General features: G+C 46.3%; 14 non-coding genes across 14 annotated transcripts; all 14 read left to right on the top strand.

Annotated features, from left to right (window-relative positions):
- Positions 1 to 1,239: 1,239 nt before the first annotated feature.
- trnag-gcc lies at positions 1,240 to 1,310 on the top strand. Its single transcript has one exon. It is a non-coding gene; the product is annotated as a tRNA-Gly (tRNA).
- A 1,778-nt stretch (positions 1,311 to 3,088) lies between these two features.
- Positions 3,089 to 3,159, top strand: trnag-gcc. Its single transcript has one exon. It is a non-coding gene; the product is annotated as a tRNA-Gly (tRNA).
- A 1,779-nt stretch (positions 3,160 to 4,938) lies between these two features.
- On the top strand, positions 4,939 to 5,009 carry trnag-gcc. Its single transcript has one exon. It is a non-coding gene; the product is annotated as a tRNA-Gly (tRNA).
- Positions 5,010 to 6,788: 1,779 nt separating this feature from the next.
- On the top strand, positions 6,789 to 6,859 carry trnag-gcc. Its single transcript has one exon. It is a non-coding gene; the product is annotated as a tRNA-Gly (tRNA).
- A 1,778-nt stretch (positions 6,860 to 8,637) lies between these two features.
- Positions 8,638 to 8,708, top strand: trnag-gcc. The gene has a single exon. It is a non-coding gene; the product is annotated as a tRNA-Gly (tRNA).
- Positions 8,709 to 10,488: 1,780 nt separating this feature from the next.
- On the top strand, positions 10,489 to 10,559 carry trnag-gcc. The gene has a single exon. It is a non-coding gene; the product is annotated as a tRNA-Gly (tRNA).
- A 1,548-nt stretch (positions 10,560 to 12,107) lies between these two features.
- On the top strand, positions 12,108 to 12,178 carry trnag-gcc. The gene has a single exon. It is a non-coding gene; the product is annotated as a tRNA-Gly (tRNA).
- A 159-nt stretch (positions 12,179 to 12,337) lies between these two features.
- Positions 12,338 to 12,408, top strand: trnag-gcc. Its single transcript has one exon. It is a non-coding gene; the product is annotated as a tRNA-Gly (tRNA).
- Positions 12,409 to 13,956: 1,548 nt separating this feature from the next.
- Positions 13,957 to 14,027, top strand: trnag-gcc. Its single transcript has one exon. It is a non-coding gene; the product is annotated as a tRNA-Gly (tRNA).
- A 159-nt stretch (positions 14,028 to 14,186) lies between these two features.
- On the top strand, positions 14,187 to 14,257 carry trnag-gcc. The gene has a single exon. It is a non-coding gene; the product is annotated as a tRNA-Gly (tRNA).
- Positions 14,258 to 15,806: 1,549 nt separating this feature from the next.
- trnag-acc lies at positions 15,807 to 15,877 on the top strand. Its single transcript has one exon. It is a non-coding gene; the product is annotated as a tRNA-Gly (tRNA).
- A 159-nt stretch (positions 15,878 to 16,036) lies between these two features.
- Positions 16,037 to 16,107, top strand: trnag-gcc. The gene has a single exon. It is a non-coding gene; the product is annotated as a tRNA-Gly (tRNA).
- Positions 16,108 to 19,739: 3,632 nt separating this feature from the next.
- Positions 19,740 to 19,810, top strand: trnag-gcc. The gene has a single exon. It is a non-coding gene; the product is annotated as a tRNA-Gly (tRNA).
- A 1,776-nt stretch (positions 19,811 to 21,586) lies between these two features.
- Positions 21,587 to 21,657, top strand: trnag-gcc. The gene has a single exon. It is a non-coding gene; the product is annotated as a tRNA-Gly (tRNA).
- The last annotated feature ends 204 nt before the right edge of the window (positions 21,658 to 21,861 follow it).

Raw genomic sequence — 21,861 nt, 5'->3', positions numbered from 1 at the left:
TTCACACACTTGTCTTTAAACACAACGCTCCTCCTTTCATTTTCTCTTAAAGCCACTCTCTCATCATCAACTTTCACGACATTTCTACCTTCATCACCTTCTGCAAAATTCAAAGAACCTTCTCACAACTTGAGACCTGTTCACTTTTCACTCTCTTCAAACCAACTCACTTCTAACCACAAATTGGTTCTCAGGCCCGATTACTCTGCACAGAATGCATTATCTGGCTGCGCACACAGACAACAACAACAACAACAAAGTGCTTTTGAAATGGCGCCTTTCATGTCGGAGAACAATCCGAAGTTCTTCACAGTGCTTGTTTTCCAACAGAATTGGCAGGAGGCGGAGTGTCATTTTGCTTCTTTTCAGAGTCCGTTCAGAGTTTCACACCTCATTTACCTGAGGTGATGTTGGTAGGAAAGTGTAAGAGTCTTTGTAAATGTGTAAGGTTTCCCCTTAATCAGCCACAACTGCTGCAGTTTGAAGAGTCCCAGCTTCTCAAATCTTTCCAAAGAGCCAAAGTTCGTCATCCTGAGCTGAAGCTGGTTGACCTCTTCTTTCCCTCAGTCGGGAGCCTTGACGTCCTTCCTGAAGCTTGGTGAGCAGAACGACATTCAGGGTACGAGGGCGCAGGACGTGATAGCACGGTGCTAATGCTGTTGGTATGATGATGCAGAGGCCTGGATAACTCAAACGCTGATGTGAGCAAGTTGAACAAGTTGTTAGCGTTTTTACATTGATGAGGTGAAGGCAGAGCTGCACTGGGGGAGAATCAGATTGCATGAGGGGGGACTTGAGGCACAGGGCAGGTGGCTTAGAAGAATGTTGAAAGCTTGAAATGTGGTTGTGAATAAACGGGGGTATAGAGCGGCTTGAGAGATGTTTGTGGTGTTGTGGCTCAGGTATTAGTGAGAAAATTGGATGCAATTTAGGAATTGAAAAAAGATTTGGAGGAACTGGGGTTGGACACAAGTAAAAGCATTTGAAAAAAGGGGGTCGTGAAAAGCGGTTCCATTGGTGGTTCAGTGGTAGAATTCTCGCTCGCCACGCGGGACGCCGGGTTGGATTCCCGGCCAATGCAAGGTTGGCACTTAGTTGCTGTTTGAATTCTTGCTGCACTCTTGCTTGCAATGTCACGGTGTCCTGTGCAGCCACTCAATGTCATTGACAGCTTGATTGGGGCTCAAATTGAAGCGTTTCAAGAAATGAGCTGCATCTGGTGTTCCTTTCCAGTCTGTGGCACTGGTGGTTCAGTGGTAGAATTCTTGCCTGCCACGCGGGAGGCCCGGGTTCGATTCCCGGCCAATGCAAGGCTCTTTTTTTTCTTATTCCTCTGCACCTTCATTCCTTTAAATACTTCACTGCACTGCATACCCGCTCCCACCGGATCAATGTCTTCAGCGCTTTGCTCATGCAACTTTTCAGCATCTGCTTCATAACAGCCTTCCTTTTTCTTTCAGCTCACTTCAGCACTCCCGCTTCACACACTTGTCTTTAAACACAACGCTCCTCCTTTCATTTTCTCTTAAAGCCACTCTCTCATCATCAACTTTCACGACATTTCTACCTTCATCACCCTCTGCAAAATTCAAAGAACCTTCTCACAACTTGAGACCTGTTCACTTTTCACTCTCTTCAATCCAACTCACTTCTAACCACAAATTGGCTCTCAGGCCCGACTACTCTGCACAGAATGCAATATCTGGCTGCGCACACAGACAACAACAACGACAACAAAGTGCTTTTGAAATGGCGCCTTTCATGTCGGAGAACAATCCGAAGTTCTTCACAGTGCTTGTTTTCCAACAGAATTGGCAGGAGGCGGAGTGTCATTTTGCTTCTTTTCAGAGTCCGTTCAGAGTTTCACACCTCATTTACCTGCGGTGATGTTGGTAGGAAAGTGTAAGAGTCTTTGTAAATGTGTAAGGTTTCCCCTTAATCAGCCACAACTGCTGCAGTTTGAAGAGTCCCAGCTTCTCAAATCTTTCCAAAGAGCCAAAGTTCGTCATCCTGAGCTGAAGCTGGTTGACCTCTTCTTTCCCTCAGTCGGGAGCCTTGACGTCCTTCCTGAAGCTTGGTGAGCAGAACGACATTCAGGGTACGAGGGCGCAGGACGTGATAGCACGGTGCTAATGCTGTTGGTATGATGATGCAGAGGCCTGGATAACTCAAACGCTGATGTGAGTTAAGATCCCAGCAAGGCTGCTAGTGGTTTAAAACAATCGTGTAAATGAACATGGGTTCCAAATGACACTTGTTTGGTGGAGGATTGGTCTAAGACTTCGCTTTGTTTGAAGGCCAATTGTGCCCTTGACAGATTACTCAGGACACAATTAGGGGAAAAAATCCAGAAGGCCGGAAATCAGGAATGGCGCAAGGAGTATTCCTTTGGTCGGAAGGAGCTGGTTTCCATCAAAAAGCTTGAAGTTACAACTTGGCCCGATGGTAGCACAGTCAGGAGATTGTAAAGAAATGTAGTGGCTTGAAGAAGCTGACATATTGCATGAAGTGCTAATGCAGTGGTGTGAAGTGAGAGTAAAAATACAGGCCGCAAATGATTTGAACAAGTTGTTAGCGTTTTTACATTGATGAGGTGAAGGCAGAGCTGCACTGGGGGAGAATCAGATTGCATGAGAGGGGACTTGAGGCACAGGGCAGGTGGCTTAGAAGAATGTTGAAAGCTTGAAATGTGGTTGTGAATAAACGGGGGTATAGAGCGGCTTGAGAGATGTTTGTGGTGTTGTGGCTCAGGTATTAGTGAGAAAATTGGATGCAATTTAGGAATTGAAAAGACATTTGGAGGAACTGGGGTTGGACACAAGTAAAAGCATTTGAAAAAAGGGGGCCGTGAAAAGCGGTTCCATTGGTGGTTCAGTGGTAGAATTCTCGCTCGCCACGCGGGACGCCGGGTTGGATTCCCGGCCAATGCAAGGTTGGCATTTAGTTGCTGTTTGAATTCTTGCTGCACTCTTGCTTGCAATGTCACGGTGTCCTGTGCAGCCACTCAATGTCATTGACAGCTTGATTGGGGCTCAAATTGAAGCGTTTCAAGAAATGAGCTGCATCTGGTGTTCCTTTCCAGTCTGTGGCACTGGTGGTTCAGTGGTAGAATTCTTGCCTGCCACGCGGGAGGCCCGGGTTCGATTCCCGGCCAATGCAAGGCTCCTTTTTTTTCTTATTCCTCTGCACTTTCATTCCTTTAAATACTTCACTGCACTGCATACCCGCTCCCACCGGATCAATGTCTTCAGCGCTTTGCTCATGCAACTTTTCAGCATCTGCTTCATAACAGCCTTCCTTTTTCTTTCAGCTCACTTCAGCACTCCCGCTTCACACACTTGTCTTTAAACACAACGCTCCTCCTTTCATTTTCTCTTAAAGCCACTCTCTCATCATCAACTTTCACGACATTTCTACCTTCATCACCCTCTGCAAAATTCAAAGAACCTTCTCACAACTTGAGACCTGTTCACTTTTCACTCTCTTCAATCCAACTCACTTCTAACCACAAATTGGCTCTCAGGCCCGACTACTCTGCACAGAATGCAATATCTGGCTGCGCACACAGACAACAACAACGACAACAAAGTGCTTTTGAAATGGCGCCTTTCATGTCGGAGAACAATCCGAAGTTCTTCACAGTGCTTGTTTTCCAACAGAATTGGCAGGAGGCGGAGTGTCATTTTGCTTCTTTTCAGAGTCCGTTCAGAGTTTCACACCTCATTTACCTGCGGTGATGTTGGTAGGAAAGTGTAAGAGTCTTTGTAAATGTGTAAGGTTTCCCCTTAATCAGCCACAACTGCTGCAGTTTGAAGAGTCCCAGCTTCTCAAATCTTTCCAAAGAGCCAAAGTTCGTCATCCTGAGCTGAAGCTGGTTGACCTCTTCTTTCCCTCAGTCGGGAGCCTTGACGTCCTTCCTGAAGCTTGGTGAGCAGAACGACATTCAGGGTACGAGGGCGCAGGACGTGATAGCACGGTGCTAATGCTGTTGGTATGATGATGCAGAGGCCTGGATAACTCAAACGCTGATGTGAGTTAAGATCCCAGCAAGGCTGCTAGTGGTTTAAAACAATCGTGTAAATGAACATGGGTTCCAAATGACACTTGTTTGGTGGAGGATTGGTCTAAGACTTCGCTTTGTTTGAAGGCCAATTGTGCCCTTGACAGATTACTCAGGACACAATTAGGGGAAAAAATCCAGAAGGCCGGAAATCAGGAATGGCGCAAGGAGTATTCCTTTGGTCGGAAGGAGCTGGTTTCCATCAAAAAGCTTGAAGTTACAACTTGGCCCGATGGTAGCACAGTCAGGAGATTGTAAAGAAATGTAGTGGCTTGAAGAAGCTGACATATTGCATGAAGTGCTAATGCAGTGGTGTGAAGTGAGAGTAAAAATACAGGCCGCAAATGATTTGAACAAGTTGTTAGCGTTTTTACATTGATGAGGTGAAGGCAGAGCTGCACTGGGGGAGAATCAGATTGCATGAGAGGGGACTTGAGGCACAGGGCAGGTGGCTTAGAAGAATGTTGAAAGCTTGAAATGTGGTTGTGAATAAACGGGGGTATAGAGCGGCTTGAGAGATGTTTGTGGTGTTGTGGCTCAGGTATTAGTGAGAAAATTGGATGCAATTTAGGAATTGAAAAGACATTTGGAGGAACTGGGGTTGGACACAAGTAAAAGCATTTGAAAAAAGGGGGCCGTGAAAAGCGGTTCCATTGGTGGTTCAGTGGTAGAATTCTCGCTCGCCACGCGGGACGCCGGGTTGGATTCCCGGCCAATGCAAGGTTGGCACTTAGTTGCTGTTTGAATTCTTGCTGCACTCTTGCTTGCAATGTCACGGTGTCCTGTGCAGCCACTCAATGTCATTGACAGCTTGATTGGGGCTCAAATTGAAGCGTTTCAAGAAATGAGCTGCATCTGGTGTTCCCTTCCAGTCTGTGGCATTGGTGGTTCAGTGGTAGAATTCTCGCCTGCCACGCGTGAGGCCCGGGTTCGATTCCCGGCCAATGCAAGGCTCCTTTTTTTTCTTATTCCTCTGCACTTTCATTCCTTTAAATACTTCACTGCACTGCATACCCGCTCCCACCGGATCAATGTCTTCAGCGCTTTGCTCATGCAACTTTTCAGCATCTGCTTCATAACAGCCTTCCTTTTTCTTTCAGCTCACTTCAGCACTCCCGCTTCACACACTTGTCTTTAAACACAACGCTCCTCCTTTCATTTTCTCTTAAAGCCACTCTCTCATCATCAACTTTCACGACATTTCTACCTTCATCACCTTCTGCAAAATTCAAAGAACCTTCTCACAACTTGAGACCTGTTCACTTTTCACTCTCTTCAACCCAACTCACTTCTAACCACAAATTGGTTCTCAGGCCCGACTACTCTGCACAGAATGCAATATCTGGCTGCGCACACAGACAACAACAACGACAACAAAGTGCTTTTGAAATGGCGCCTTTCATGTCGGAGAACAATCCGAAGTTCTTCACAGTGCTTGTTTTCCAACAGAATTGGCAGGAGGCGGAGTGTCACTTTGCTTCTTTTCAGAGTCCGTTCAGAGTTTCACACCTCATTTACCTGAGGTGATGTTGGTAGGAAAGTGTAAGAGTCTTTGTAAATGTGTAAGGTTTCCCCTTAATCAGCCACAACTGCTGCAGTCTGAAGAGTCCCAGCTTCTCAAATCTTTCCAAAGAGCCAAAGTTCGTCATCCTGAGCTGAAGCTGGTTGACCTCTTCTTTCCCTCAGTCGGGAGCCTTGACGTCCTTCCTGAAGCTTGGTGAGCAGAACGACATTCAGGGTACGAGGGCGCAGGACGTGATAGCACGGTGCTAATGCTGTTGGTATGATGATGCAGAGGCCTGGATAACTCAAACGCTGATGTGAGTTAAGATCCCAGCAAGGCTGCTAGTGGTTTAAAACAATCATGTAAGTGAACATGGGTTCCAAATGACACTTGTTTGGTGGAGGATTGGGCTGAGACTTCCCTTTGTTTGAAGGCCAATTGTGCCCTTGACAGATTACTCAGGACACAATTAGGGGAAAAAATCCAGCAGGCAGGAAATCAGGAATGGCGCAAGGAGTATTCCTTTGGTCGGAAGGAGCTGGTTTCCATCAAAAAGCTTGAAGTTACAACTTGGCCCGATGCTAGCACAGTCAGGAGATTGTAAAGAAATGTAGTGGCTTGAAGAAGCTGACATATTGCATGAAGTGCTAATGCAGTGGTGTGAAGTGAGAGTAAAAATACAGGCCGCAAATGATTTGAACAAGTTGTTAGCGTTTTTACATTGATGAGGTGAAGGCAGAGCTGCACTGGGGGAGAATCAGATTGCATGAGAGGGGACTTGAGGCACAGGGCAGGTGGCTTAGAAGAATGTTGAAAGCTTGAAATGTGGTTGTGAATAAACGGGGGTATAGAGCGGCTTGAGAGATGTTTGTGGTGTTGTGGCTCAGGTATTAGTGAGAAAATTGGATGCAATTTAGGAATTGAAAAAAGATTTGGAGGAACTGGGGTTGGACACAAGTAAAAGCATTTGAAAAAAGGGGGCCGTGAAAAGCGGTTCCATTGGTGGTTCAGTGGTAGAATTCTCGCTCGCCACGCGGGACGCCGGGTTGGATTCCCGGCCAATGCAAGGTTGGCATTTAGTTGCTGTTTGAATTCTTGCTGCACTCTTGCTTGCAATGTCACGGTGTCCTGTGCAGCCACTCAATGTCATTGACAGCTTGATTGGGGCTCAAATTGAAGCGTTTCAAGAAATGAGCTGCATCTGGTGTTCCTTTCCAGTCTGTGGCATTGGTGGTTCAGTGGTAGAATTCTCGCCTGCCACGCGTGAGGCCTGGGTTAGATTCCCGGCCAATGCAAGGCTGCTTTGTTTCTTATTACTCTGCATTTTCATTCCTTTAAATGCTTCACTGCACTGCACACCCGCTCCCACCGGATCAATGTCTTCAGCGCTTTGCTCATGCAACTTTTCAGCATCTGCTTCATAACAGCCTTCCTTTTTCTTTCAGCTCACTTCAGCACTCCCGCTTCACACACTTGTCTTTAAACACAACGCTCCTCCTTTCATTTTCTCTTAAAGCCACTCACTCATCATCAACTTTCACGACATTTCTACCTTCATCACCTTCTGCAAAATTCAAAGAACCTTCTCACAACTTGAGACCTGTTCACTTTTCACTCTCTTCAACCCAACTCACTTCTAACCACAAATTGGTTCTCAGGCCCGAGTACTCTGCACAGAATGCAATATCTGGCTGCGCACACAGACAACAACAACAACAACAAAGTGCTTTTGAAATGGCGCCTTTCATGTCGGAGAACAATCCGAAGTTCTTCACAGTGCTTGTTTTCCAACAGAATTGGCAGGAGGCGGAGTGTCACTTTGCTTCTTTTCAGAGTCCGTTCAGAGTTTCACACCATTTACCTGCGGTGATGTTGGTATGAAAGTGTAAGAGTCTTTGTAAATGTGTAAGGTTTCCCCTTAATCAGCCACAACTGCTGCAGTTTGAAGAGTCCCAGCTTCTCAAATCTTTCCAAAGAGCCAAAGTTCGTCATCCTGAGCTGAAGCTGGTTGACCTCTTCTTTCCCTCAGTCGGGAGCCTTGACGTCCTTCCTGAAGCTTGGTGAGCAGAACGACATTCAGGGTACGAGGGCGCAGGAAGTGATAGCACGGTGCTAATGCTGTTGGTATGATGATGCAGAGGCCTGGATAGCTCAAATGCTGATGTGAGTTAAGATCCCCGCAAGGCTGCTAGTGGTTTAAAACAATCGTGCAAATGAACATGGGTTCCAAATGACACTTGTTTGGTGGAGGATTGGGCTGAGACTTCCCTTTGTTTGAAGGCCAATTGTGCCCTTGACAAATTACTCAGGACACAATTAGGAGAAAAAATCCAGCAGGCAGGAAATCAGGAATGGCGCAAGCAGTATTCCTTTGGTCGGAAGGAGCTGGTTTCCATCAAAAAGCTTGAAGTTACAACTTGGCCCGATGCTACCACAGTCAGGAGATTGTAAAGAAATGTAGTGGCTTGAAGAAGCCGACATATTGCATGAAGTGCTAATGCAGTGGTGTGAAGTGAGAGTAAAAATACAGGCCGCAAATGATTTGAACAAGTTGTTAGCGTTTTTACATTGATGAGGTGAAGGCAGAGCTGCACTGGGGGAGAATCAGATTGCATGAGAGGGGACTTGAGGCACAGGGCAGGTGGCTTAGAAGAATGTGGAAAGCTTGAAACGTGGTTGTGAATAAACGGGGGTATAGAGCGGCTTGAGAGATGTTTGTGGTGTTGTGGCTCAGGTATTAGTGAGAAAATTGGATGCAATTTAGGAATTGAAAAGACATTTGGAGGAACTGTGGTTGGACACAAGTAAAAGCATTTGAAAAAAGGGGGCCGTGAAATGCGTTTTCATTGGTGGTTCAGTGGTAGAATTCAAGATTGCCACGTGGGAGGCCTGGGTTGGATTCCTGGCCAATGCAAGGTTGGCATTTAGTTGCTGTTTGAATTCTTGCTGCACTCTTGCTTGCAATGTCACGGTGTCCTGTGCAGCCACTCAATGTCATTGACAGCTTGATTAGGGTTCCAAATTGAAGCGTTTCAAGAAATGAGCTGCATCTGGTGTTCCTTCCCAGTTTGTGGCATTGGTGGTTCAGTGGTAGAATTCTCATCTGCCACGCGGGAGGCCCGGGTTCGATTCCCGGCCAATGCAAGGCTCCTTTCTTTCTTATTCCTCTGCACTTTCATTCCTTTAAATACTTCACTGCACTGCACACCCGCTCCCACCGGATCAATGTCTTCAGCGCTTTGCTCATGCAACTTTTCAGCATCTGCTTCATAACAGCCTTCCTTTTTCTTTCAGCTCACTTCAGCACTCCCGCTTCACACACTTGTCTTTAAACACAACACTCCTCCTTTCATTTTCTCTTAAAGCCACTCTCTCATCATCAACTTTCACGACATTTCTACCTTCATCACCCTCTGCAAAATTCAAAGAACCTTCTCACAACTTGAGACCTGTTCACTTTTCACTCTCTTCAACCCAACTCACTTCTAACCACAAATTGGTTCTCAGGCCCGACTACTCTGCACAGAATGCAATATCTGGCTGCGCACACAGACAACAACAACAACAACAAAGTGCTTTTGAAATGGCGCCTTTCATGTCGGAGAACAATCCGAAGTTCTTCACAGTGCTTGTTTTCCAACAGAATTGGCAGGAGGCGGAGTGTCACTTTGCTACTTTTCAGAGTCCGTTCAGAGTTTCACACCTCATTTACCTGAGGTGATGTTGGTAGGAAAGTGTAAGAGTCTTTGTAAATGTGTAAGGTTTCCCCTTAATCAGCCACAACTGCTGCAGTCTGAAGAGTCCCAGCTTCTCAAATCTTTCCAAAGAGCCAAAGTTCGTCATCCTGAGCTGAAGCTGGTTGACCTCTTCTTTCCCTCAGTCGGGAGGGTTGACGTCCTTCCTGAAGCTTGGTGAGCAGAAAAACATTCAGGGTACGAGGGCGCAGGACGTGATAGCACGGTGCTAATGCTGTTGGTGTGATGATGCAGAGGCCTGGATAACTCAAATGCTGATGTGAGTTAAGATCCCAGCAAGGCTGCTAGTGGTTTAAAACAATCGTGTAAATGAACATGGGTTCCAAATGACACTTGTTTGGTGGAGGATTGGGCTGAGACTTCCCTTTGTTTGAAGGCCAATTGTGCCCTTGACAGATTACTCAGGACACAATTAGGGGAAAAAATCCAGCAGGCAGGAAATCAGGAATGGCGCAAGGAGTATTCCTTTGGTCGGAAGGAGCTGGTTTCCATCAAAAAGCTTGAAGTTACAACTTGGCCCGATGCTAGCACAGTCAGGAGATTGTAAAGAAATGTAGTGGCTTGAAGAAGCTGACATATTGCATGAAGTGCTAATGCAGTGGTGTGAAGTGAGAGTAAAAATACAGGCCGCAAATGATTTGAACAAGTTGTTAGCGTTTTTACATTGATGAGGTGAAGGCAGAGCTGCACTGGGGGAGAATCAGATTGCATGAGAGGGGACTTGAGGCACAGGGCAGGTGGCTTAGAAGAATGTTGAAAGCTTGAAATGTGGTTGTGAATAAACGGGGGTATAGAGCGGCTTGAGAGATGTTTGTGGTGTTGTGGCTCAGGTATTAGTGAGAAAATTGGATGCAATTTAGGAATTGAAAAGACATTTGGAGGAACTGGGGTTGGACACAAGTAAAAGCATTTGAAAAAAGGGGGCCGTGAAAAGCGGTTGCATTGGTGGTTCAGTGGTATAATTCTCGCTTGCCGCGTGGGAGGCCTGGGTTGGATTCCCGGCCAATGCAAGGTTGGCACTTAGTTGCTGTTTGAATTCTTGCTGCACTCTTGCTTGCAATGTCACGGTGTCCTGTGCAGCCACTCAATGTCATTGACAGCTTGATTGGGCCTCCAAATTGAAGCGTTTCAAGAAATGAGCTGCATCTGGTGTTCCTTTCCAGTCTGTGGCATTGGTGGTTCAGTGTTAGAATTCTAGCCTGCCATGCGAGAGGCCTGGGTTCGATTCCCGGCCAATGCAAGGCTCCTTTGTTTCTTATTACTCTGCATTTTTATTCCTTGAAATACTTCACTGCACTGCACACCCGCTCCCACCGGATCAATGTCTTCAGCGCTTTGCTCATGCAACTTTTCAGCATCTGCTTCATAACAGCCTTCCTTTTTCTTTCAGCTCACTTCAGCACTCCCGCTTCACACACTTGTCTTTAAACACAACGCTCCTCCTTTCATTTTCTCTTAAAGCCACTCTCTCATCATCAACTTTCACGACATTTCTACCTTCATCACCTTCTGCAAAATTCAAAGAACCTTCTCACAACTTGAGTCCTGTTCACTTTTCACTCTCTTCAAACCAACTCACTTCTAACCACGAATTGGTTCTCAGGCCCGACTACTCTGCACAGAATGCATTATCTGGCTGCGCACACAGACAACATCAACAACAACAAAGTGCTTTGAAATGGCGCCTTTCAGGTCGGAGAGCAATCCGAAGCTCTTCACAGTGCTGTTTTCCAACAGAATTGGCAGGAGGCGGAGTGTCAATTTGCTTCTTTTCAGAGTCCGTTCAGAGTTTCACACCTCATTTACCTGAGGTGATGTTGGTAGGAAAGTGTAAGAGTCTTTGTAAATGTGTAAGGTTTCCCCTTGATCAGCCACAACTGCTGCAGTTTGAAGAGTCCCAGCTTCTCAAATCTTTCCAAAGAGCCAAAGTTCGTCATCCTGAGCTGAAGCTGGTTGACCTCTTCTTTCCCTCAGTCGGGAGCCTTGACGTCCTTCCTGAAGCTTGGTGAGCAGAACGACATTCAGGGTACGAGGGCGCAGGACGTGATAGCACGGTGCTAATGCTGTTGGTATGATGATGCAGAGGCCTGGATAACTCAAATGCTGATGTGAGTTAAGATCCCAGCAAGGCTGCTAGCGGTTTAAAACAATCGTGTAAATGAACATGGGTTCCAAATGACACTTGTTTGGTGGAGAATTGGGCTGAGACTTCCCTTTGTTTGAAGGCCAATTGTGCCCTTGACAGATTACTCAGGACACAATTAGGGGAAAAAATCCAGCAGGCAGGAAATCAGGAATGGCGCAAGGATTATTCCTTTGGTCAGAAGGAGCTGGATTCCATCAAAAAGCTTGAAATTACAACTTGGCCCGATGCTAGCACAGTCAGGAGATTGTAAAGAAATGTAGTGGCTTGAAGAAGCTGACATATTGCATGAAGTGCTAATGCAGTGGTGTGAAGTGAGAGTAAAAATACAGGCCGCAAATGATTTGAACAAGTTGTTAGCGTTTTTACATTGATGAGGTGAAGGCAGAGCTGCACTGGGGGAGAATCAGATTGCATGAGAGGGGACTTGAGGCACAGGGCAGGTGGCTTAGAAGAATGTTGAAAGCTTGAAATGTGGTTGTGAATAAATGGGGGTATAGAGCGGCTTGAGAGATGTTTGTGGTGTTGTGGCTCAGGTATTAGTGAGAAAATTGGATGCAATTTAGGAATTGAAAAGACATTTGGAGGAACTGGGGTTGGACACAAGTAAAAGCATTTGAAAAAAGGGGGCCGTGAAAAGCGGTTGCATTGGTGGTTCAGTGGTAGAATTCTCGCTTGCCACGCGGGAGGCCTGGGTTGGATTCCCGGCCAATGCAAGGTTGGCATTTAGTTGCTGTTTGAATTCTTGCTGCACTCTTGCTTGCAATGTCACGGTGTCCTGTGCAGCCACTCAATGTCATTGACAGCTTGATTGGGGCTGCAAATTGAAGCGTTTCAAGAAATGAGCTGCATCTGGTGTTCCTTTCCTGTCTGTGGCATTGGTGGTTCAGTGGTAGAATTCTTGACGGCCACGCGGGAGGCCTGGGTTCGATTCCCGGCCAATGCAAGGCTCCTTTGTTTCTTATTTCTCTGCATTTTCATTCCTTTAAATACTTCACTGCACTGCACACCCGCTCCCACCGGATCAATGTCTTCAGCGCTTTGCTCATGCAACTTTTCAGCATCTGCTTCATAACAGCCTTCCTTTTTCTTTCAGCTCACTTCAGCACTCCCGCTTCACACACTTGTCTTTAAACACAACGCTCCTCCTTTCATTTTCTCTTAAAGCCACTCTCTCATCATCAACTTTCACGACATTTCTACCTTCATCACCTTCTGCAAAATTCAAAGAACCTTCTCACAACTTGAGACCTGTTCACTTTTCACTCTCTTCAACCCAACTCACTTCTAACCACAAATTGGTTCTCAGGCCCGACTACTCTGCATAGAATGCAATATCTGGCTGCGCACACAGACAACATCAACAACAACAAAGTGCTTTGAAATGGCGCCTTTCAGGTCGGAGAACAATCCGAAGCTCTTCACAGTGCTGTTTTCCAACAGAATTGGCAGGAGGCGGAGTGTCAATTTGCTTCTTTTCAGAGTCCGTTCAGAGTTTCACACCTCATTTACCTGAGGTGATGTTGGTAGGAAAGTGTAAGAGTCTTTGTAAATGTGTAAGGTTTCCCCTTGATCAGCCACAACTGCTGCAGTTTGAAGAGTCCCAGCTTCTCAAATCTTTCCAAAGAGCCAAAGTTCGTCATCCTGAGCTGAAGCTGGTTGACCTCTTCTTTCCCTCAGTCGGGAGCCTTGACGTCCTTCCTGAAGCTTGGTGAGCAGAACGACATTCAGGGTACGAGGGCGCAGGACGTGATAGCACGGTGCTAATGCTGTTGGTATGATGATGCAGAGGCCTGGATAACTCAAATGCTGATGTGAGTTAAGATCCCAGCAAGGCTGCTAGCGGTTTAAAACAATCGTGTAAATGAACATGGGTTCCAAATGACACTTGTTTGGTGGAGAATTGGGCTGAGACTTCCCTTTGTTTGAAGGCCAATTGTGCCCTTGACAGATTACTCAGGACACAATTAGGGGAAAAAATCCAGCAGGCAGGAAATCAGGAATGGCGCAAGGATTATTCCTTTGGTCAGAAGGAGCTGGATTCCATCAAAAAGCTTGAAATTACAACTTGGCCCGATGCTAGCACAGTCAGGAGATTGTAAAGAAATGTAGTGGCTTGAAGAAGCTGACATATTGCATGAAGTGCTAATGCAGTGGTGTGAAGTGAGAGTAAAAATACAGGCTGCAAATGATTTGAACAAGTTGTTAGCGTTTTTACATTGATGAGGTGAAGGCAGAGCTGCACTGGGGGAGAATCAGATTGCATGAGAGGGGACTTGAGGCACAGGGCAGGTGGCTTAGAAGAATGTTGAAAGCTTGAAATGTGGTTGTGAATAAACGGGGGTATAGAGCGGCTTGAGAGATGTTTGTGGTGTTGTGGCTCAGGTATTAGTGAGAAAATTGGATGCAATTTAGGAATTGAAAAGACATTTGGAGGAACTGGGGTTGGACACAAGTACAAGCATTTGAAAAAAGGGGGCCGTGAAAAGCGGTTGCATTGGTGGTTCAGTGGTAGAATTCTCGCTCGCCACGCGGGAGGCCTGGGTTGGATTCCCGGCCAATGCAAGGTTGGCATTTAGTTGCTGTTTGAATTCTTGCTGCACTCTTGCTTGCAATGTCACGGTGTCCTGTGCAGCCACTCAATGTCATTGACAGCTTGATTGGGGCTGCAAATTGAAGCGTTTCAAGAAATGAGCTGCATCTGGTGTTCCTTTCCTGTCTGTGTCATTGGTGGTTCAGTGGTAGAATTCTAGCCTGCCACGCGGGAGGCCTGGGTTCGATTCCCGGCCAATGCAAGGCTCCTTTGTTTCTTATTTCTCTGCATTTTCATTCCTTTAAATACTTCACTGCACTGCACACCCGCTCCCACCGGATCAATGTCTTCAGCGCTTTGCTCATGCAACTTTTCAGCATCTGCTTCATAACAGCCTTCCTTTTTCTTTCAGCTCACTTCAGCACTCCCGCTTCACACACTTGTCTTTAAACACAACGCTCCTCCTTTCATTTTCTCTTAAAGCCACTCTCTCATCATCAACTTTCACGACATTTCTACCTTCATCACCTTCTGCAAAATTCAAAGAACCTTCTCACAACTTGAGACCTGTTCACTTTTCACTCTCTTCAACCCAACTCACTTCTAACCACAAATTGGTTCTCAGGCCCGACTACTCTGCATAGAATGCAATATCCGGCTGCGCACACAGACAACAACAACAACAACAAAGTGCTTTTGAAATGGCGCCTTTCATGTCGGAGAACAATCCGAAGCACTTCACAGTGCTGTTTTCCAACAGAATTGGCAGGAGGCGGAGTGTCACTTTGCTTCTTTTCAGAGTCCGTTCAGAGTTTCACACCTCATTTACCTGCGGTGATGTTGGTAGGAAAGTGTAAGAGTCTTTGTAAATGTGTAAGGTTTCCCCTTAATCAGCCACAACTGCTGCAGTTTGAAGAGTCCCAGCTTCTCAAATCTTTCCAAAGAGCCAAAGTTCGTCATCCTGAGCTGAAGCTGGTTGACCTCTTCTTTCCCTCAGTCGGGAGCCTTGACGTCCTTCCTGAAGCTTGGTGAGCAGAGCGACATTCAGGGTACGAGGGCGCAGGACGTGATAGCACGGTGCTAATGCTGTTGGTATGATGATGCAGAGGCCTGGATAACTCAAATGCTGATGTGAGTTAAGATCCCAGCAAGGCTGCTAGTGGTTTAAAACAATCGTGTAAATGAACATGGGTTCCAAATGACACTTGTTTGGTGGAGGATTGGGCTGAGACTTCCCTTTGTTTGAAGGCCAATTGTGCCCTTGACAAATTACTCAAGACACAATTAGGGGAAGAAATCCAGCAGGCAGGAAATCAGGAATGGCGCAAGCAGTATTCCTTTGGCTGGAAGGAGCTGGTTTCCATCAAAAAGCTTGAAGTTACAACTTGGCCCGATGCTACCACAGTCAGGAGATTGTAAAGAAATGTAGTGGCTTGAAGAAGCCGACATATTGCATGAAGTGCTAATGCAGTGGTGTGAAGTGAGAGTAAAAATACAGGCCGCAAATGATTTGAACAAGTTGTTAGCGTTTTTACATTGATGAGGTGAAGGCAGAGCTGCAGTGGGGGAGAATCAGATTGCATGAGAGGGGACTTGAGGCACAGGGCAGGTGGCTTAGAAGAATGTTGAAAGCTTGAAATGTGGTTGTGAATAAACGGGGGTGTAGAGCGGCTTGAGAGATGTTTGTGGTGTTGTGGCTCAGGTATTAGTGAGAAAATTGGATGCAATTTAGGAATTGAAAAGACATTTGGAGGAACTGGGGTTGGACACAAGTAAAAGCATTTGAAAAAAGGGGGCCGTGAAAAGCGTTTGCATTGGTGGTTCAGTGGTAGAATTCTCGCCTACCCCGTGGGGGGCCTGGGTTGGATTCCCGGCCAATGCAAGGTTGGCATTTAGTTGCTGTTTGAATTCTTGCTGCACTCTTGCTTGCAATGTCACGGTGTCCTGTGCAGCCACTCAATGTCATTGACAGCTTGATTGGGCCTCCAAATTGAAGCATTTCAAGAAATGAGCTGCATCTGGTGTTCCTTTCCCGTCTGTGGCATTGGTGGTTCAGTGGTAGAATTCTCGCCTGCCACGCGGGAGGCCCGGGTTCGATTCCCGGCCAATGCAAGGCTCCTTTTTTTTCTTATTCCTCTGCACTTTCATTCCTTTAAATACTTCACTGCACTGCACACCCGCTCCCACCGGATCAATGTCTTCAGCGCTTTGCTCATGCAACTTTTCAGCATCTGCTTCATAACAGCCTTCTTTTTTCTTTCAGCTCACTTCAGCACTCCCGCTTCACACACTTGTCTTTAAACACAACGCTCCTCCTTTCATTTTCTCTTAAAGCCACTCTCTCATCATCAACTTTCACGACATTTCTACCTTCATCACCTTCTGCAAAATTCAAAGAACCTTCTCACAACTTGAGACCTGTTCACTTTTCACTCTCTTCAACCCAACTCACTTCTAACCACAAATTGGTTCTCAGGCCCGACTACTCTGCACAGAATGCAATATCTGGCTGCGCACACAGACAACAACAACAACAACAAAGTGCTTTTGAAATGGCGCCTTTCATGTCGGAGAACAATCCGAAGTTCTTCACAGTGCTTGTTTTCCAACAGAATTGGCAGGAGGCGGAGTGTCACTTTGCTTCTTTTCAGAGTCCGTTCAGAGTTTCACACCTCATTTACCTGCGGTGATGTTGGTAGGAAAGTGTAAGAGTCTTTGTAAATGTGTAAGGTTTCCCCTTAATCAGCCACAACTGCTGCAGTTTGAAGAGTCCCAGCTTCTCAAATCTTTCCAAAGAGCCAAAGTTCGTCATCCTGAGCTGAAGCTGGTTGACCTCTTCTTTCCCTCAGTCGGGAGCCTTGACGTCCTTCCTGAAGCTTGGTGAGCAGAACGACATTCAGGGTACGAGGGCGCAGGAAGTGATAGCACGGTGCTAATGCTGTTGGTATGATGATGCAGAGGCCTGGATAGCTCAAATGCTGATGTGAGTTAAGATCCCCGCAAGGCTGCTAGTGGTTTAAAACAATCGTGTAAATGAACATGGGATCCAAATGAGACTTGTTTGGTGGAGGATTGGGCTGAGACTTCCCTTTGTTTGAAGGCCAATTGTGCCCTTGACAAATTACTCAGGACACAATTAGGAGAAAAAATCCAGCAGGCAGGAAATCAGGAATGGCGCAAGCAGTATTCCTTTGGTCGGAAGGAGCTGGTTTCCATCAAAAAGCTTGAAGTTACAACTTGGCCCGATGCTAGCACAGTCAGGAGATTGTAAAGAAATGTAGTGGCTTGAAGAAGCCGACATATTGCATGAAGTGCTAATGCAGTGGTGTGAAGTGAGAGTAAAAATACAGGCCGCAAATGATTTGAACAAGTTGTTAGCGTTTTTACATTGATGAGGTGAAGGCAGAGCTGCACTGGGGGAGAATCAGATTGCATGAGAGGGGACTTGAGGCACAGGGCAGGTGGCTTAGAAGAATGTGGAAAGCTTGAAATGTGGTTGTGAATAAACGGGGGTATAGAGCGGCTTGAGAGATGTTTGTGGTGTTGTGGCTCAGGTATTAGTGAGAAAATTGGATGCAATTTAGGAATTGAAAAGACATTTGGAGGAACTGTGGTTGGACACAAGTAAAAGCATTTGAAAAAAGGGGGCCGTGAAATGCGTTTTCATTGGTGGTTCAGTGGTAGAATTCTCGATTGCCACGTGGGAGGACTGGGTTGGATTCCTGGCCAATGCAAGGTTGGCATTTAGTTGCTGTTTGAATTCTTGCTGCACTCTTGCTTGCAATGTCACGGTGTCCTGTGCAGCCACTGAATGTCATTGACAGCTTGATTAGGGTTCCAAATTGAAGCGTTTCAAGAAATGAGCTGCATCTGGTGTTCCTTTCCAGTTTGTGGCATTGGTGGTTCAGTGGTATAATTGTCATTTGCCACGCGGGAGGCCCGGGTTCGATTCCCGGCCAATGCAAGGCTCCTTTCTTTCTTATTCCTCTGCACTTTCATTCCTTTAAATACTTCACTGCACTGCACACCCGCTCCCACCGGATCAATGTCTTCAGCGCTTTGCTCATGCAACTTTTCAGCATCTGCTTCATAACAGCCTTCCTTTTTCTTTCAGCTCACTTCAGCACTCCCGCTTCACACACTTGTCTTTAAACACAACACTCCTCCTTTCATTTTCTCTTAAAGCCACTCTCTCATCATCAACTTTCACGACATTTCTACCTTCATCACCCTCTGCAAAATTCAAAGAACCTTCTCACAACTTGAGACCTGTTCACTTTTCACTCTCTTCAACCCAACTCACTTCTAACCACAAATTGGTTCTCAGGCCCGACTACTCTGCACAGAATGCAATATCTGGCTGCGCACACAGACAACAACAACGACAACAAAGTGCTTTTGAAATGGCGCCTTTCATGTCGGAGAACAATCCGAAGTTCTTCACAGTGCTTGTTTTCCAACAGAATTGGCAGGAGGCGGAGTGTCACTTTGCTACTTTTCAGAGTCCGTTCAGAGTTTCACACCTCATTTACCTGAGGTGATGTTGGTAGGAAAGTGTAAGAGTCTTTGTAAATGTGTAAGGTTTCCCCTTAATCAGCCACAACTGCTGCAGTCTGAAGAGTCCCAGCTTCTCAAATCTTTCCAAAGAGCCAAAGTTCGTCATCCTGAGCTGAAGCTGGTTGACCTCTTCTTTCCCTCAGTCGGGAGGGTTGACGTCCTTCCTGAAGCTTGGTGAGCAGAACGACATTCAGGGTACGAGGGCGCAGGACGTGATAGCACGGTGCTAATGCTGTTGGTATGATGATGCAGAGGCCTGGATAACTCAAATGCTGATGTGAGTTAAGATCCCAGCAAGGCTGCTAGCGGTTTAAAACAATCGTGTAAATGAACATGGGTTCCAAATGACACTTGTTTGGTGGAGGATTGGGCTGAGACTTCCCTTTGTTTGAAGGCCAATTGTGCCCTTGACAGATTACTCAGGACACAATTAGGGGAAAAAATCCAGCAGGCAGGAAATCAGGAATGGCGCAAGGATTATTCCTTTGGTCAGAAGGAGCTGGATTCCATCAAAAAGCTTGAAATTACAACTTGGCCCGATGGTAGCACAGTCAGGAGATTGTAAAGAAATGTAGTGGCTTGAAGAAGCTGACATATTGCATGAAGTGCTAATGCAGTGTTGTGAAGTGAGAGTAAAAATACAGGCCGCAAATGATTTGAACAAGTTGTTAGCGTTTTTACATTGATGAGGTGAAGGCAGAGCTGCACTGGGGGAGAATCAGATTGCATGAGAGGGGACTTGAGGCACAGGGCAGGTGGCTTAGAAGAATGTTGAAAGCTTGAAATGTGGTTGTGAATAAACGGGGGTATAGAGCGGCTTGAGAGATGTTTGTGGTGTTGTGGCTCAGGTATTAGTGAGAAAATTGGATGCAATTTAGGAATTGAAAAGAAATTTGGAGGAACTGGGGTTGGACACAAGTAAAAGCATTTGAAAAAAGGGGGCGGTGAAAAGCGTTTGCATTGGTGGTTCAGTGGTAGGATTGTCGCTTGCCACGTGGGAGGCCTGCGTTAGATTCCTGGCCAATGCAAGGTTGGCATTTAGTTGCTGTTTGAATTCTTGCTGCACTCTTGCTTGCAATGTCACGGTGTCCTGTGCAGCCACTCAATGTCATTGACAGCTTGATTGGGCCTCCAAATTGAAGCGTTTCAAGAAATGAGCTGCATCTGGTGTTCATTTCCCGTCTGTGGCATTGGTGGTTCAGTGGTAGGATTCTTGCCGGCCACGCGGGAGGCCTGGGTTCGATTCCCGGCCAATGCAAGGCTCATTTGTTTCTTATTACTCTGCATTTTCATTCCTTTAAATACTTCACTGCACTGCACACCCGCTCCCACCGGATCAATGTCTTCAGCGCTTTGCTCATGCAACTTTTCAGCATCTGCTTCATAACAGCCTTCCTTTTTCTTTCAGCTCACTTCAGCACTCCCACTTCACACACTTGTCTTTAAACACAACGCTCCTCCTTTCATTTTCTCTTAAAGCCACTCTCTCATCATCAACTTTCACGACATTTCTACCTTCATCACCTTCTGCAAAATTCAAAGAACCTTCTCACAACTTGAGACCTGTTCAATTTTCACTCTCTTCAAACCAACTCACTTCTAACCACGAATTGGTTCTCAGGCCCGACTACTCTGCACAGAATGCATTATCTGGCTGCGCACACAGACAACAACAACAACAACAAAGTGCTTTGAAATGGCGCCTTTCATGTCGGAGAACAATCCGAAGCTCTTCACAGTGCTGTTTTCCAACAGAATTGGCAGGAGGCGGAGTGTCAATTTGCTTCTTTTCAGAGTCCGTTCAGAGTTTCACACCTCATTTACCTGAGGTGATGTTGGTAGGAAAGTGTAAGAGTCTTTGTAAATGTGTAAGGTTTCCCCTTGATCAGCCACAACTGCTGCAGTTTGAAGAGTCCCAGCTTCTCAAATCTTTCCAAAGAGCCAAAGTTCGTCATCCTGAGCTGAAGCTGGTTGACCTCTTCTTTCCCTCAGTCGGGAGCCTTGACGTCCTTCCTGAAGCTTGGTGAGCAGAACGACATTCAGGGTACGAGGGCGCAGGAAGTGATAGCACGGTGCTAATGCTGTTGGTATGATGATGCAGAGGCCTGGATAACTCAAACGCTGATGTGAGTTAAGATCCCAGCAAGGCTGCTAGTGGTTTAAAACAATCGTGTAAATGAACATGGGTTCCAAATGACACTTGTTTGGTGGAGGATTGGGCTAAGACTTCCCTTTGTTTGAAGGCCAATTGTGCCCTTGACAGATTACTCAGGACACAATTAGGGGAAAAAATCCAGAAGGCCGGAAATCAGGAATGGCGCAAGGAGTATTCCTTTGGTCGGAAGGAGCTGGTTTCCATCAAAAAGCTTGAAGTTACAACTTGGCCCGATGGTAGCACAGTCAGGAGATTGTAAAGAAATGTAGTGGCTTGAAGAAGCTGACATATTGCATGAAGTGCTAATGCAGTGGTGTGAAGTGAGAGTAAAAATACAGGCCGCAAATGATTTGAACAAGTTGTTAGCGTTTTTACATTGATGAGGTGAAGGCAGAGCTGCACTGGGGGAGAATCAGATTGCATGAGAGGGGACTTGAGGCACAGGGCAGGTGGCTTAGAAGAATGTTGAAAGCTTGAAATGTGGTTGTGAATAAACGGGGGTATAGAGCGGCTTGAGAGATGTTTGTGGTGTTGTGGCTCAGGTATTAGTGAGAAAATTGGATGCAATTTAGGAATTGAAAAGACATTTGGAGGAACTGGGGTTGGACACAAGTAAAAGCATTTGAAAAAAGGGGGCCGTGAAAAGCGGTTCCATTGGTGGTTCAGTGGTAGAATTCTCGCTCGCCACGCGGGACGCCGGGTTGGATTCCCGGCCAATGCAAGGTTGGCACTTAGTTGCTGTTTGAATTCTTGCTGCACTCTTGCTTGCAATGTCACGGTGTCCTGTGCAGCCACTCAATGTCATTGACAGCTTGATTGGGGCTCAAATTGAAGCGTTTCAAGAAATGAGCTGCATCTGGTGTTCCTTTCCAGTCTGTGGCATTGGTGGTTCAGTGGTAGAATTCTAGCCTGCCATGTGGGAGGCCCGGGTTCGATTCCAGGCCAATGCAAGGCTCCTTTTTTTTCTTATTCCTCTGCACTTTCATTCCTTTAAATACTTCACTGCACTGCATACCCGCTCCCACCGGATCAATGTCTTCAGCGCTTTGCTCATGCAACTTTTCAGCATCTGCTTCATAACAGCCTTCCTTTTTCTTTCAGCTCACTTCAGCACTCCCGCTTCACACACTTGTCTTTAAACACAACGCTCCTCC

This window comes from Carcharodon carcharias, chromosome 1 (genome assembly GCF_017639515.1).
Source record: "Carcharodon carcharias isolate sCarCar2 chromosome 1, sCarCar2.pri, whole genome shotgun sequence".
Lineage (NCBI taxonomy): Eukaryota > Metazoa > Chordata > Chondrichthyes > Lamniformes > Lamnidae > Carcharodon > Carcharodon carcharias.
Note: the sequence above shows the minus strand (reverse complement) of the source record. Positions and strands in the feature narration are given on the sequence as shown.